Source organism: Pongo pygmaeus, chromosome 19 (genome assembly GCF_028885625.2).
Source record: "Pongo pygmaeus isolate AG05252 chromosome 19, NHGRI_mPonPyg2-v2.0_pri, whole genome shotgun sequence".
Classification (NCBI taxonomy): domain Eukaryota; kingdom Metazoa; phylum Chordata; class Mammalia; order Primates; family Hominidae; genus Pongo; species Pongo pygmaeus.
The window spans coordinates 65,331,012-65,345,583 of NC_072392.2; the positions used below are offsets into that span (position 1 = coordinate 65,331,012).

At 41.1% G+C, this 14,572-nt stretch overlaps 1 pseudogene; it reads right to left on the reverse strand.

Annotated features, from left to right (window-relative positions):
• Window positions 1-1,633: 1,633 nt before the first annotated feature.
• Window positions 1,634-3,473, reverse strand: LOC129017589 (phosphatidylinositol 4-kinase type 2-alpha-like; annotated as a pseudogene).
• Window positions 3,474-14,572: the final 11,099 nt, after the last annotated feature.

Below are 14,572 nucleotides of genomic sequence, written 5' to 3' on the forward strand. Positions count from 1 at the left end.
CTACAGTCAGGGCACGGGTATTCTCTCAAACATTGTTCCCAAGGCCAGGGTCCAAGTCAGCTGCATGGGATTGTCAAGGCTGAGGAAGGCAGGTGAGCTGTGCCTTTTTCCATAGGGCATGCACAGAAACTCTTCTTGTCAGCTGGGTGGCACTCATGGAATGGCCTTCTCTCTGCCAGCCACCTCAGTAATCCCAGGTGACAAGCAGACTCCTGGTGGCTGGACTGGAAGGAGACCAGCCTGGACCAGCTGACACATCTCTGCTCCAAAGCTGGGTAAGCAGAAGATACACAGCCCTAGTCCTTGCTCCCTTTATTTGGTTGTTCTTCAAACCTTCAAGACAGTTTCTTTTTGAGTTGATTAACCAATCTCAAGGTGCCAGAACTGTGAAGTGTTCAGTAGTACAGGGCATATGAATACAGCTGCCCCTCATCCACAGATGGCACCCTTTTTACTTCCTCCTCAGGCCGTTCTTTGGTTTGGTGTAGAAAGGGCTCAAACACCTGGCAAGTGGGGTTGGGTAGCAGGGGAAAAAGTTACAAGGAAGCAAGAAGATGTGCACTGGGCTGGGCAGGAACTGGGGGACAGTTTGTAGACCTCTCTCCTTTGGGCCCTGTCTTTCTCAAGAAGCCATGAAGAAACTGGCCTGAGACAAGTCAGAGAGTAAAGGGAATCTGCCAATTAGGAGGCAGGAGGCAGAATACAAGTCTTGTTACTTCCACCAATCAGCAGTGGTAGCATAGAAAGAAATCCAATAACTAATATCCTGTCCTCTTGTAAACCAAGACTCACCCCAGAACCCTCACAGACACCCACTCAGAAGACAAACTGAACTCTTAGGTCAAAAGAGTTGGGGGAAAAAATTAAAACAAAAGGAACAAATTAGATGGTTGGGAACAGGGACTCAGGAAGCAAGGCGGGATAAGTTCACCCATAGAGCACTTACAGCTCCCAGCATACATTTAAGCCATGTGGATCACTTTTACATGCTGGGAGTCAACTTCTTATTAAAATATATTGCTAAGACTAGCTCTTTCTGCCTCTGCTTGACAGCCAGACAAGCTGCAGCATGGCAGGGAGCAAAGAGCTCCCCATGATTGTGTGCAAAACTGCTGGGAGGTGTAGAGCAAGAACCTCCCTTCTGGGAGAACTGTTTAGAGGTTTGCAGCCACCCTACAGCACTAGTGGGAGAAGGGGAAGAAGGCTTGGCAAAAACCCAAAGGAAAGGTGTGGCTTCTGTCTGTTCCAGCACTGTGAGCCATCCAGTTGCCCTCTGACACAGTCTTGGCTCGTGGGAGTAAGCAACAGCAAGGCAGCTGAGTGTCTGGATCTATGCTAATTTAGGCCTGGATTAAAGGTTTCCGACATGAGGGGATCTGGGGCTCTGCTACAAGCATTGGTTTTCTTGTTTGTCTGCTTTTGCTGATGCAGAATAGAGAATTACAGTACAGCAAGGTGTCAGGGAAGGAAGGGACTGTCTCATCCTGCCACCAGCAGATGCTGGAAGGGAGATGCTTCTTCCCAGGCATCCCTGGCACTAAGAAGGGCCAAGGAGTACTCACTCTTCCTGACTGTGCTTCTCCTTGTGGGTAGGAAAGACCCGAGGGTGGTGGCAAGCAGAATGGGAGGGATTTTAAAGGTGCTGCTCTCCACTGGCTTCTCTGGATTTTCCTGAACCCCACTCTGCAGGCTTCCTCCCACAAGTGTCAGACAGTGCTTCCTTTGCCTGCCTCTGACTTTTGAAGCTCTGAAATCTCTGTGTGTAGGATTCGCTAGAAAACCACTGATGGGAGGGGGCCATCTCATCTCAACAACCACAGGTGGCATCTGAACAAGGTACAGGGGACTCTTGTCTTTCAAGGCCTGAGTCAGATTTAGGATCTGACCCAGCATGACAGTAACCTGCTTATCAAACTGGTCCTTGTCAAAACCAGATTTTTTTTTTTTTTTTTTTGAGACAAGGTCTCGCTCTGTTGCCCAGGCTAGAGTGCAGTTGCCTGATCTTGGCTCACTGCAACCTCCGCTTCCTGGGCTCAAGCAATCCTTCCTCCTCAGCCTCCCAAGTAGCTGGGATTACAGGCACGCACCATGATACTGGGATAATTTTTACCTTTTTTTTTTTTTTTTGTAGAGACAGTGTTTCCCCATTTGCCCAGGCTAGTCTCCAACTCCTGAGCTCAAGTGATCTGTCTCTCAAAGTGCTGGGATTACAGGCATGAGCCACCAGACTCAACCCAGGAGCTTTCCTGAAGAGTTCACGTAGGTCCTCTTGCAAGTCCTTGAAGTTGGGTTGGATATCTTTGGAAGGATCAGATCTTTGAACTCCTAAGAGAATGGGACTTTTGTCCGGGGCAACCAGGCCCAGTGCAAAGGATATTCCCTCTAGGAGTCAGGCTGCTTTTGTGGGAAGGCCACCCACTGTCTATGGCAGGCACCTTGATAACAGGCTCCTTCACCATCACCCAGTCTGTGTGCTGAAAGCTAGATCTATCCTTTGGACAGTCACATTTACCAGTTGTCATTGTCTCCGTCAGTGTCGCAGATGATGTGATCCAGCACCACCAGCGGCTGGAACTGCAGGAGTAGTTGCTGGTTAATGTTCTCAGGAAGCGGTTCTGCTTCAAAATGCCACACCCAATAGTCTGCATCTTTATAGCCTTCAACAAAAAGCTGGAATGAGCCAATCTTTGGTGGGTTGCCCGATGGGGTTAAACCACTGCCCAACTTTTGACACTTTCTCTAGCACAAGCTGCTTGCCCCTGGACATCACTCTGTCAATGGCACTATAGTTGAATGTCTTATTGGCCAGGTATACTACCTTTGTGAGGAGTACAATGTTGCATTCTAGTTTTCGGTCCACCAGGTCACCCTCTGCCTCTGAGAGGTAACCCTGGTTGAGGACAAGGTATGAACCATGGCCAAAACAGCAGGGATGGCACAGCTTCTGCAACCACTTGATCCACTTAGGATTAAGTTGCCCATAGGGGCTCTTCATTCTTGGATTTGAAGACAACAGTGATCTTTTATTTACTGGCAAAAAAAGCAAAATGCATATATTCATATTGTTAAGTCTTCAGAATTATTTTCTTATCCAAAGCAGCTAGCAAGAGGCCTCAGTTATCAGTCTTCTCTGTCTCTGCTCTCCTGGAACCCCAGCCTATGAACAACAAAGAAGCAATAGCAATGGGCTCACAACTCAGAGAATGATGGATGAGTCCATTGTAACCCTCCAGAACCCCGTGAGGGTCCTTGACAAGTAGCTTCTGCTGGAGCCCTGGTAGATGGGGCTTGGGAAAGATGATGTGCTTAATGGCCAGTTCTGCCTGCCGCACCGCAGCCTCGAACTCAAGGTCCTCCAGGAATTCATTCAGCTCCTGGTGGGCCTGAGCATTGTGTGCTGCCACAGCAAACCCTGGACCTGCGCCACCACAGTTTGGATGTGGAAACATTCTTCCTGCAGAAATACTGCTCATGTTTTTGACCTCTGATGACATTATTTTTTCTTGCGACAATCCATTTTGTACTACAGTACCACGTTAAAACAAAATGAGACCACATGTACACCTGTATAACACATCCTTTATAACATTAATATAACATTTATCGTATTGTTGTTCATAAATTCAAAAATTCTCTGAAAGCTTTTAAGCTATTTTAAGTTCCCTGTTATTAATGCTGTGTCCCTATTTTCTTCTCCAGTGGTTATCTGTAATAAAGACATAATTTTTTTCAATTGGATGGAATTAATTCCCCTCCAGTAATTTTTTAAGTTTTTTAGATTAGAGAATACTAATTTTTATCTTTAACAATTGCATTTTAGGGTGAAAAACAATTACTAAGTAAGAAGACTAAAAAGATTGTTAGGGAGAAGATGAAAAACATATCCTACTAAGAAACAAACAAAATTACAAACAGTCATTTCTGTATTAATAATAACCAAGTACAAAATATTCTTATTCATTGATTAAAACAAATTTAAAAACTCTCATGATGGTACTGTTAGCATAATCAGTTATTGTTTCTCTTGCAATATAATGAAATGATAAAACCAACTTCACAAATTCAAAGTTGTATTTTCCCCATTGTTTTAAATAATGTCATTACTCTGTACATAAAATTATTTTGGCATTTTAAATAAATCCTAGAAGAATATGCAATAATAATCCAAAAGATGCCCAATTTTAATTAATGTGGGGGAAATTTTGATATGTAAGCAAACCCAAATATGTACATAAAACTAATAGTTTTCAAAATGTGCTGTATTGAAACTTCAAAAGAATGCGTTTTTTAAACGTTCATTAAAGACCCATATGTTCAGAGTATAAGCATTTTTATTTCAGTAAGTATAACCACTAGGTATTTTTTGTTTTCTCCAGTATTTTTATTTTCTTTGGACAGTGATGCTATTTACCAGAGTCTTTTAAAACACCAAGACAGTGGAGAAAATTTAGTACACATGCACATAGAATTTTATAAAATTGGTTAAAAAGCTTTAGGTTAAAACGCTTTCTGTATGAAGCTATGCAGTATATCATAGAGACTCTGTGCTATTGATCTTTATTGTTAAATACTGTAGCCTAGATGGTTTCCTTCAGCTCTACAGAAATTCATGAAGATTGTGAAGCAGTGTAGTACCACATCTCCATCTCTCCATCTACCTCTTCCCTATTAAAAGACAAAGACACACTGACATTTTGTTTATTACTAGACCATTATACTAAACACTTTTTGTACATAAAACTTAAATCAGGTACATAATAATGAAAACAATACATTATTTTCTATCTCTTTATGTAGTTTCTAGTGGAGAAGATGTCACTCTAAGGTGGAGCCTGTACATAGATAACAAGAGCACCTCTGCTAAGCCAGGATGGTAGGTCTAATGCATTTGATGAGGATATAACAGGGTTTGCTCATATCAAAAGTGCAATTCAGAAATAAAATGCTTTCTTTTTCTACATATCTTTAGGTACTGTTTTTACAGAAAGTAAAACACTTTCTGTAAACACTTTTTGTACACTGTAAACACTTTCTGTACACTGTAAACACTTTCTGTACTGTAATAACAGAAAGAAAATAAAGATATAGGAAAGGAGACATAGTGATGGTTTGGCAATAAAAACAATAGAAAGACCGACAACTTTAATATAACAAAATATTCCATGAATTAGCATACACTTTTTGCTGATGAATACAAATTATTTTTGAATGAATTGAAAAGAATCAAGCTGTGTGTGTGTGGCTATTGCAGTTCTAGACTCTTGCTTCGATAACTGACAACTGTTTTTCACCATGGTGAGATTAGGAATCTACTGTGACGCTTGAATATCTTAATTGGTATAATAGGGATTGCCAAGCTTTTCAAAATTTCTTTGAGAAATGCTTTTTTTTTTTCTAAAAAAAATGAATCTTCAGTCCTCTTCTTGGCTTCATGTGTCATGTAAGATGCAAAATAAGGATAGTGAATATGAAGCTTTGTCAGAACCTGGCAAGAAAATAAAATGTCACCTACCCTTTTTAGGGTAAATTAAAACGGACTCAGAACACCTAATCACCAGTGTAATCAACAGTGTCAATCTCTGTGGAAACCTTCCCTCTCCCTAAGTTCACATAAGAAACCTAGAATTACCTGGTTTAAAAAACTTGGGAGGAAAAAGGTCTGTTCTTTATCCATGATGGGAATTGGCTCTACCATTACTATTATCAGGAGATGACTTTCACTTTCTGATGAAACACAACATTTTCCAGTGGCTCAGAGATGTCTTTCATGGAAGCATTCTCCACTTAGATTTAGATTTTTTACATTGAGATGTAAGGAATCCCAATGAAACTCTCAAGGCCACAGCATTAGTGTTTGGTCTTCTCAGGCAGGTCACAGGCATTGCTTGATCCATTTGTAAATTGTGAGCATTCCGTTTATAGTTCTTCATCAGTTTCAGAAACTCATAAACTAAAATTCTCTTTCATCATTAAGTTAGCTTGTTTTCTATTTATTTCATCTTCATGTGTTTGCATTTTCTCCGATGTTTGAGTTCTCTTTAAAGATCCTCTAGATCTTGCTTAAAGCTAATGGACCTTGACTGCCATGTATACCCTGGATGGAACATGTGTTCAGGTACTTCAAAACTTCTGTTTATAGCCTTGAAACTCACAAATCATTAGAAAACACCTTCAGCAAAGGAAACCAGGGTTCCACACCTTTGAAACTTAGCCGTCTTATCTGTAAGGGTCTGTGTGGCAGTGGAGAAAACCATCGTCTGTGGTGAAAACAAGCCATAAGTTAAGAGACCTGACAATTACACTATCTCACAAGTACTGTAAAATCCACAGGGTGTATACCAGGAAAAATGAAACACGCTTAATGCAGACGAGATAACTGCTATTGTTCTTTCTTTTTTTTCAGTTTTAATGTAATATATTCTTATTGATATAAACCTGCGTTAATTACAAATCAGCTCGGTTTATCTTCTAAGATTGTAGCACCTGATTTCTCTGAATTAACATACAAGCTGTCTTATTAGATGTAAATGAATTGTTTGTTCATGATATGAAATTATTACAGAGTATTTTTGTTTTGATGCATATCAGCAGAGGTTTTTATAGAGTTGCTATGCACAGGTTGAACAATTACACAGATGTTCTGCAATCAGAGTGGCAAAGACTATACATTATGGAAATGTCTGTTTTCCTTTTCCTGTTTTTCCACCTCTTTCTCCTTTATTTATTTATACTCCTCATTATCCCTTTAGTCCTCCTTCTAAATTGGTAATACTGACCACCTGCAACAAACTAAATTATCTGATGGAAAAGACAATATACAGGAGACATGCTAACAAACAATCCATCACTCTAACACAAATATACAAGTGCAACTAAGAGCTAAAGTTAAAGTAGTTATAGCATGCTATGATAAATCCACTGCAGTATCAAATTCAAGCTATTCGTTGTAAAAAAAAGACACACAAGCATCACTCTAATTTTTATATTAAGGCAAATGTTAAATAATATCAGATTAATATAATTTAAAATAGTAAGAAGAATGTAATGACAACTTCATTCTTTCTGTTTGATCCCTCTACCCTGTCAGTGTACTTTGATGTTGGGAGAAATGTGTTAAGAAATACCTGAGAAACATTGATGTAAGATTTTCTAAAAGATAAGATTAGAATTCTATGAGTGGCATTCAATCTTATTAGGGACATGAAAAAGTACAGGATGATTGTGTAACAGGCATAAAGTCAAGAAGCATAGAGAAAATGGGCACAAAGAACTAAAAATCATGGTTTGATATAGATGTGCAAATACATCTGTGAGATTAAATACTGGTACATAAATGAAGGTAAGATAAATAAGAACCATGGCACCTGACCAGCAAAGGCAAAAATTGAAGTTGACAATCTATCTGAAAGGAATCATCAAAAGTAAGAAAAAAATATATAAATTCTGCAATCTTACCACTGAAGAGATCCTGATCGTAACTCCCATTTCAATCAGAGTAGTGAGAGCATTAGTGTAAGAATCAACTCCAAGGGCATTTTGGGACCATGATACTAAAAAAAGTATTAATGCCAGAGTAGGAGGAGGAATTAATTAGCTTTCAACATCCTGTTTGTTCTCTGAATTCTCTCATGATAGCTTCCTTCTTTGGGATATCATTCTCTATTTATTCAAAAAGTCAAAGTCGAGTGGATAAAGCTAGATATTTTATCAGCCTTATGAAGAAACCATTTTACTTTCCTTCATTTTTCTCTTAATATGCTTCCTTTAGTTTTAACTTTCTTTGCTTTTGTCCCTCTTCCCTGCCCAAAACAACAAACTCGAAGTATGGGTCATAAAGAAAAAGAATCAAGTGTACTTTGGGTAAATCTTCAGATAGGTTCACATAAGTTTTTGCGATGCATGTTTTGCCTTATCTAGCTCATTGGGAGACAATATTGGGTTTACATCAAAGCCTCAGCTAGTGTTAGTCTGTTCTCACATTGCTGTAAAGGAATGCCTGAGACTGGGTAAATTATAAGAAAAGAGGTTTAATTGGCTCATGGTTCTGCAGGCTGTTCAGGAAGCATAGTGGCTGCTGCTTCTGGGGAAGCCTTGGGAAACTTACGGTCATGGTAGAAGGTGAAGGAGAAGCAACCATGTCTTACATGGCTAGAGCAGGAGCAAGAGAGAGTGAGGGGAGAAGTGTTACACACTTTTAAACAACCAGATCTCAGAATAACTCACTCACTATCATGAGAACAAAACTGAGGGCATGGTGCTAACTCATTCCTGAGAATTCCACCTACATGATCCAATCACCTCCCACCAGGCCCCACCTCCAACTTTGAGGATTACAATTAAACCTGAGATTTGGGTGGGGACACATTTCCAAACCATATTATTCCACCCCTGGGACCTTCCAAATTTTATGTCCTCCTCACATTTCAAAACACAATCATGCTTTCCCAATAGTCCCGCAAAGTCTTAACTCATATCAATATTAACTCAAAAGTCCAAAGTCCAAAGTCCAAATTCTCATCTGAGACAAGGCAAGTCCCTTCCACCTATGAGCCTGTAAAATCAAAAGCAAGCTAGTTATTCCCAAGATACGCTGGGGGTACAGGCATTGGGTAAATACTCCCATTCTGAAAGGGATAAATAGCCCAAAGGAAAGGGGCTACAGCCCCGTGCAAGTCTAAAACCCAGCAGGTAAGTTATTCAATCTTAAAGCTCCAAAATAATCTCCCTTGACTCTTTGTCTCACATACAGGGCACACTAGTGCAAGGGGTGGGCTCCCAAAGCCAAGGGCAGCTCTGCCTCTGTGGCTCTCCAGTTTTCAGCCCCTACAATTGCTCTCAGTGGCTGGGGTTGAGTTCAAGCAGCTTTTCCAGGTGCAAGGTGCAAGCTGCTGCTGTATCTACCATTCCAGGGTCTGGAATATGGTGGCCTTCTTCTTGTAGCTCCACTAGGAAGTGCCCCAGTGGGGACTCCGTTTGGGGGCTGCAACCTCACATTCCCCCTTTGCTCTGCCCTAGTATAGGTTCTCCATGAGGGCTCCCTCCTTTAGCAAGCTTCTTCCTGGACAGCCAGGCTTTTCCAAACATTCTCTGAAATCTAGGCAGAGGATCCCAAGCCTCAACTCTTGCACTCTGTGTACCTGCAGGCCTTATACCACATGAAAGCTGCCAAGGCTTATGGCTTACACTCTCTGAAGCAGTAGCCTGAGCTATATCTGGTTCCCTTTAAGCCACAACTGGATCTGGAGCAGCTGGGATATGGGGAGCAGTGTCCTGAGGTGTGCAGAGCAGCAGGCCCTAGGCCTGGCCCATGAAACCATACTTTCCTCCTAGGCCTTTAGGCCTATGATGGGAGAGGGTACAAGGAACTTCTCTAAAATGCCATCTTGGCCTTTTTTCCCATTGTCTTGGCTATCAGTGCTTATCTTCCTTTTAGCTATGCAAATTTCTGCAGCTTGCTTGAATTCCTTCCAAGAAAACAGGCTTTTCTTTACTATCACAGAGCCAGTCTGCAATTTTTTTTAATGTAAATTCCCGTTTAAAGTCATTTCTTTGTTCACACACATGAGCATTTGCTGTTAGAAGCAGCGGGGCCAAATCTTGAATGTTTCGCTGCTTAGATATTTTCTCTACCACGTACCCTAAATCATCATTCTCAAGTTCAATGTTCCACAGACCTGACAGGCAGGGGCACAGTCTAACCAAGCTCTATGCTAAAGCATAGCAAAAGTGACCAATCCAGCCATTTCTGTAACCACTTCCCTTTTTTGTTCATCACTTTCGTTTTTCTGTCCATAAATAATCTTCTACTATGCAGCTTCAGGGTAGCCTCTCTGAACCTCTTCTGGTTCAGGCTACCTGATTTACCAAATGTTCTTTGCTCAGCTAAACTCTGTTAAATTACATTTGTCTAAGGCTTTTCTTTTAACAACAATTACAGCTAGTATAGTAATAAACCAGTATTGGTGTTTCGTGTTGTTTAAGAGAAAAAGAAGCACAATCAGGTGTTTTAACCCCTAGTACAGAGAATTCAGGTCACCAGATTAAATGCCCCCTTGCAGGAAACTTTTTCTCATATTTCTAGAGGTTTCTGTCATTTATTTTATTTTGTTTATCCCCAGTGGCTTTTCCAGTTTTAAATGAAGAACCAAATACACAGTGAGGGAGGAGAAGATTTTGGAGGTGCTATGCTTTATATTTATAAGAAATATATTGTAGAACTAACATCTCACACTTTCAAATCAACTGTGTTAGAATTAAGGATTTCAAGGCCCTATGAGCTTTATCTAGATGGCTTGAACAGTTTACTTTCAGTTCTTTAGTACTTACTGTAGCAAATTATTTAAAGTTCTACCAAATCAATTGCACTTTTATTCTAAATAGGGCTGTGTATCAAACCTAAATAATTGATTTCTAATCTCTGACTCATGTAGTCTCTCTCACTATTTCACTATAAATAGCCATCTGACTGGCTTTTTAACCCAAGCTATTTGAAAGTCTTTCCAAATGTCCTGTGAAATATGACTATGCTCCTTAATCTTTTAAAGGACTGTTTACTTCCTGGGGTTGTCTATCCTTTAAATCTAGGAAACTCATTCCTTAATCCTCTTGACCATTTGCTATCCATATCTGATGGTCTCCTGTAGAACTTCCCTATCAAAACCACAATGACGCTTTTTTAAAATACCATAATTATGCTTTTGGTACTCTAGTCTGTGTTCCTCCTCACCAGGTGTTTCAGTTCTTATGCACCTAACCCTACACCAGCTATTTTTCTGTGGATTTCCCCTTTCTCCTCCTATATTACTATTAGAAATCCTGGTCTATTTCAGGGATTCCTAAACTGATGCATGTTAGAATCACCTGAAATGAACTTGTGAAACAAACTTGCCTGGGACTCATCCAGGACATATTTAATCTGAGATGAGGCAAGATTAAGCAATGGTAAATTCAAAAGCTTTCCCATGTGGGAGGGGTGGAGGTGGGGGTGAGGAGGATCTGGAATGCACAGCTATGATGGAGAATCACCGCTTGATTACTGCTTCCATTCTCATCTGCTTACTCTTATATTTATCACCTGAGGTGCACAGGAAATCTTAGGAAAAAAATTAAAATGTCTGATCTTTGTAAAATCTATAACAGCATGAGACATTAAAAGTGTGATTCATGATAGAATTAAGGATTTCGGTGGTATTTAAATTGAAATATAATTGTGAAATATATGTCTAATATGTAGATTCAGTTTTGTTTTATGTTACATTAATAAGTTACAGAGCACAAAATGGATATCATACAGAGGTGTCTAATTAAAAAGGGCCACATGCAAATTTTAAAAATCTTTAAGGAAGTATAAAAATTATAATAAATTATTTTTTATATCTACAAACTAGAGCAAGGTCAGAGCTTTGGGATTAGATGCTACAAAGTGGTTGTGAACCAATTAAAGGCCAGGAACATTCTTCTCTCTTTATTCTCCTAGCCAAAAAGAAGTCTTGAATCTGCTTTATCAAAGAAAGCATTTCCTGGATGATCCTTCTATTCAGTGTATGTCTGGGAAGGTCTTTGCCCGCATCTGCGTTTTATTAAAAGTGATTGATTGAGCAAAGATGGAAAAGAGGCACATTTTAAGGATGTTTCATATTAGGCAGAGATAAAGTTCTATGTTTCCTTAAAATTGGGAAAGTAGGCTTGGAAATACAAATCAGATTCAAATATCAAAAGACTAAGCCTTACTTTTTAAGAATAATCTTGTTCTCTAATACGAGGCATAAAATAACAGAAAGTCGGGAGGAGCCAAGATGGCCGAATAGGAACAGCTCCGGTCTACAGCTCCCAGCGTGAGCAACGCAGAAGACGGGTGATTTCTGCATTTCCATCTGAGGTACCATGTTCATCTCACTAGGGAGTGCCAGACAGTGGGCGCAGGTCAGTGGGTGAGCGCACCGTGCGCCAGCCGGAGCAGGGGCGAGGCATTGCCTCACTTGGGAAGTGCAAGGGGTCAGGGAGTTCCCTTTCCAGGAGTGACAGACGGCACCTGGAAAATCGGGCCACTCCCACCCGAATACTGTGCTTTTCCGACGGGCTTAGGAAACGGTGCCCCAGGAGAGTATAGCCCGCACCTGGCTCAGAGGGTCCTACGCCCACGGAGTCTCGCTGATTGCTAACACAGCAGTCTGAGATCAAACAGCAAGTCGGCAGCGAGGCTGGGGGAGGGGCGCCCGCCATTGCCCAGGCTCGCTTAGGTAAACAAAGCAGCCAGGAAGCTTGAACTGGGTGGAGCCCACCACAGCTCAAGGAGGCCTGCCTGCCTCTGTAGGCTCCACCTCTGGGGGCAGGGCACAGACAAACAAAAAGACAGCAGTAACCTCTGCAGACTTAAATGTCCCTGTCTGACAGCTTTGAGGAGAGCAGTGGTTCTCCCAGCATGCAACTGGAGATCTGAGAACGGGCTGACTGCCTCCTCAAGTGGGTCCCTGACCCCTGACCCCCGAGCAGCCTAACTGGGAGGCACCCTCCAGCAGGGACAGACTGACACCTCACACGGCCGGCCAGGTACTCCAACAGACCTGCAGCTGAGGGTCCTGTCTGTTAGAAGGAAAACTAACAGAAAGGACATCCACACCAAAAACCCATCTGTATATCACCATCATCAAAGACCAAAAGTAGATAAAACCACAAAGATGGGGAAAAAACAGAGCAGAAAAACTGGAAACTCTAAAAAGCTGAGTACCTCTCCTCCTCCAAAGGAACGCAGTTCCTCACCAGCAATGGAACAAAGCTGGACGGAGAATGACTGACGAGCTGAGAGAAGAAGGCTTCAGACGATCAAATTACTCCGAGCTACGGGAGGATATTCAAACCAAAGGCAAAGAAGTTGAAAACTTTGAAAAAAAATTAGAAGAATGTATAACTAGAATAACCAATACAGAGAAGTGCTTAAAGGAGCTGATGGAGCTGAAAACCAAGGTTCGAGAACTACGTGAAGAATGCAGAAGCCTCAGGAGCCGATGCGATCAAATGGAAGAAAGGGTATCAGCCCTGGAAGATGAAATGAATGAAATGAAGCGAGAAGGGAAGTTTAGAGAAAAAAGAATAAAAAGAAACGAGCAAAGCCTCCAAGAAATGTGGGACTATGTGAAAAGACCAAATCTACGTCTGATTGGTGTACCTGAAAGTGACGGGGAGAATGGAAACAAGTTGGAAAACACTCTGCAGGATATTATCCAGGAGAACTTCCCCAATCTAGCAAGGCAGGCCAACATTCAGATTCAGGAAATACAGAGAACGCCACAAAGATACTCCTCGAGAAGAGCAACTCCAAGACACACAATTGTCAGATTCACCAAAGTTGAAATGAAGGAAAAAATGTTAAGGGCAGCCAGAGAGAAAGGTCGGGTTACCATCAAAGGGAAGCCCATCAGGCTAACAGCGGATCTCTCGGCAGAAACCCTACAAACCAGAAGAGAGTGGGGGCCAATATTCAACATTCTTAAAGAAAAGAATTTTCAACCCAGAATTTCATATCCTGCCAAACTAAGCTTCATAAGTGAAGGAGAAATAAAATACTTTACAGACAAGCAAATGCTGAGAGATTTTGTCACCACCAGGCCTGCCCTAAAAGAGGTCCTGAAGGAAGCGCTAAACATGGAAAGGCACAACCGGTACCAGCCACTGCAAAATCATACCGAAATGTAAAGACCATCGAGACGAGGAAGAGACTGCATCAACTAACGAGCAAAACAACCAGCTAACATCATAATGACAGGATCAGATTCACACATAACAATATTAACTTTAAATGTAAATGGACTAAATGCTCCAATTAAAAGACACAGACTGGCAAATTGGATAAAGACTCAAGACTCATCAGTGTGCTGTATTCAGGAAACCCATCTCACGTGCAGAGACACACATAGGCTCAGAATAAAAGGATGGAGGAAGATCTACCAAGCAAATGGAAAACAAAAAAAGGCAGGGGTTGCAATCCTAGTCTCTGATAAAACAGACTTTAAACCAACAAAGATCAAAAGAGACAAAGAAGGCCATTACATAATGGTAAAGGGATTAATTCAACAAGAAGAGCTAACTATCCTAAATATATATGCATCCAATACAGGAGCACCCAGATTCATAAAGCAAGTCCTGAGTGACCTACAAAGAGACTTAGACTCCCACACATTAATAATAGGAGACTTTAACACCCCACTGTCAACATTAGACAGATCAATGAGACAGAAAGTCAACAAGGATACCCAGGAATTGAACTCAGCTCTGCACCAAGCGGACCTAATAGACACCTACAGAACTCTCCACCCCAAATCAACAGAATATACATTTTTTTCAGCACCACACCACACCTATTCCAAAATTGACCATATACTTGGAAGTAAAGCTCTCCTCAATAAATGTAAAAGAACAGAAATTATAACAAACTATCTCTCAGATCACAGTGCAATCAAGCTAGAACTCAGGATTAAGAATCTCACTCAAAACTGCTCAACTACATGGAAACTGAACAACCTGCTCCTGAATGACTACTGGGTACATAATGAAATGAAGGCAGAAATAAAGATGT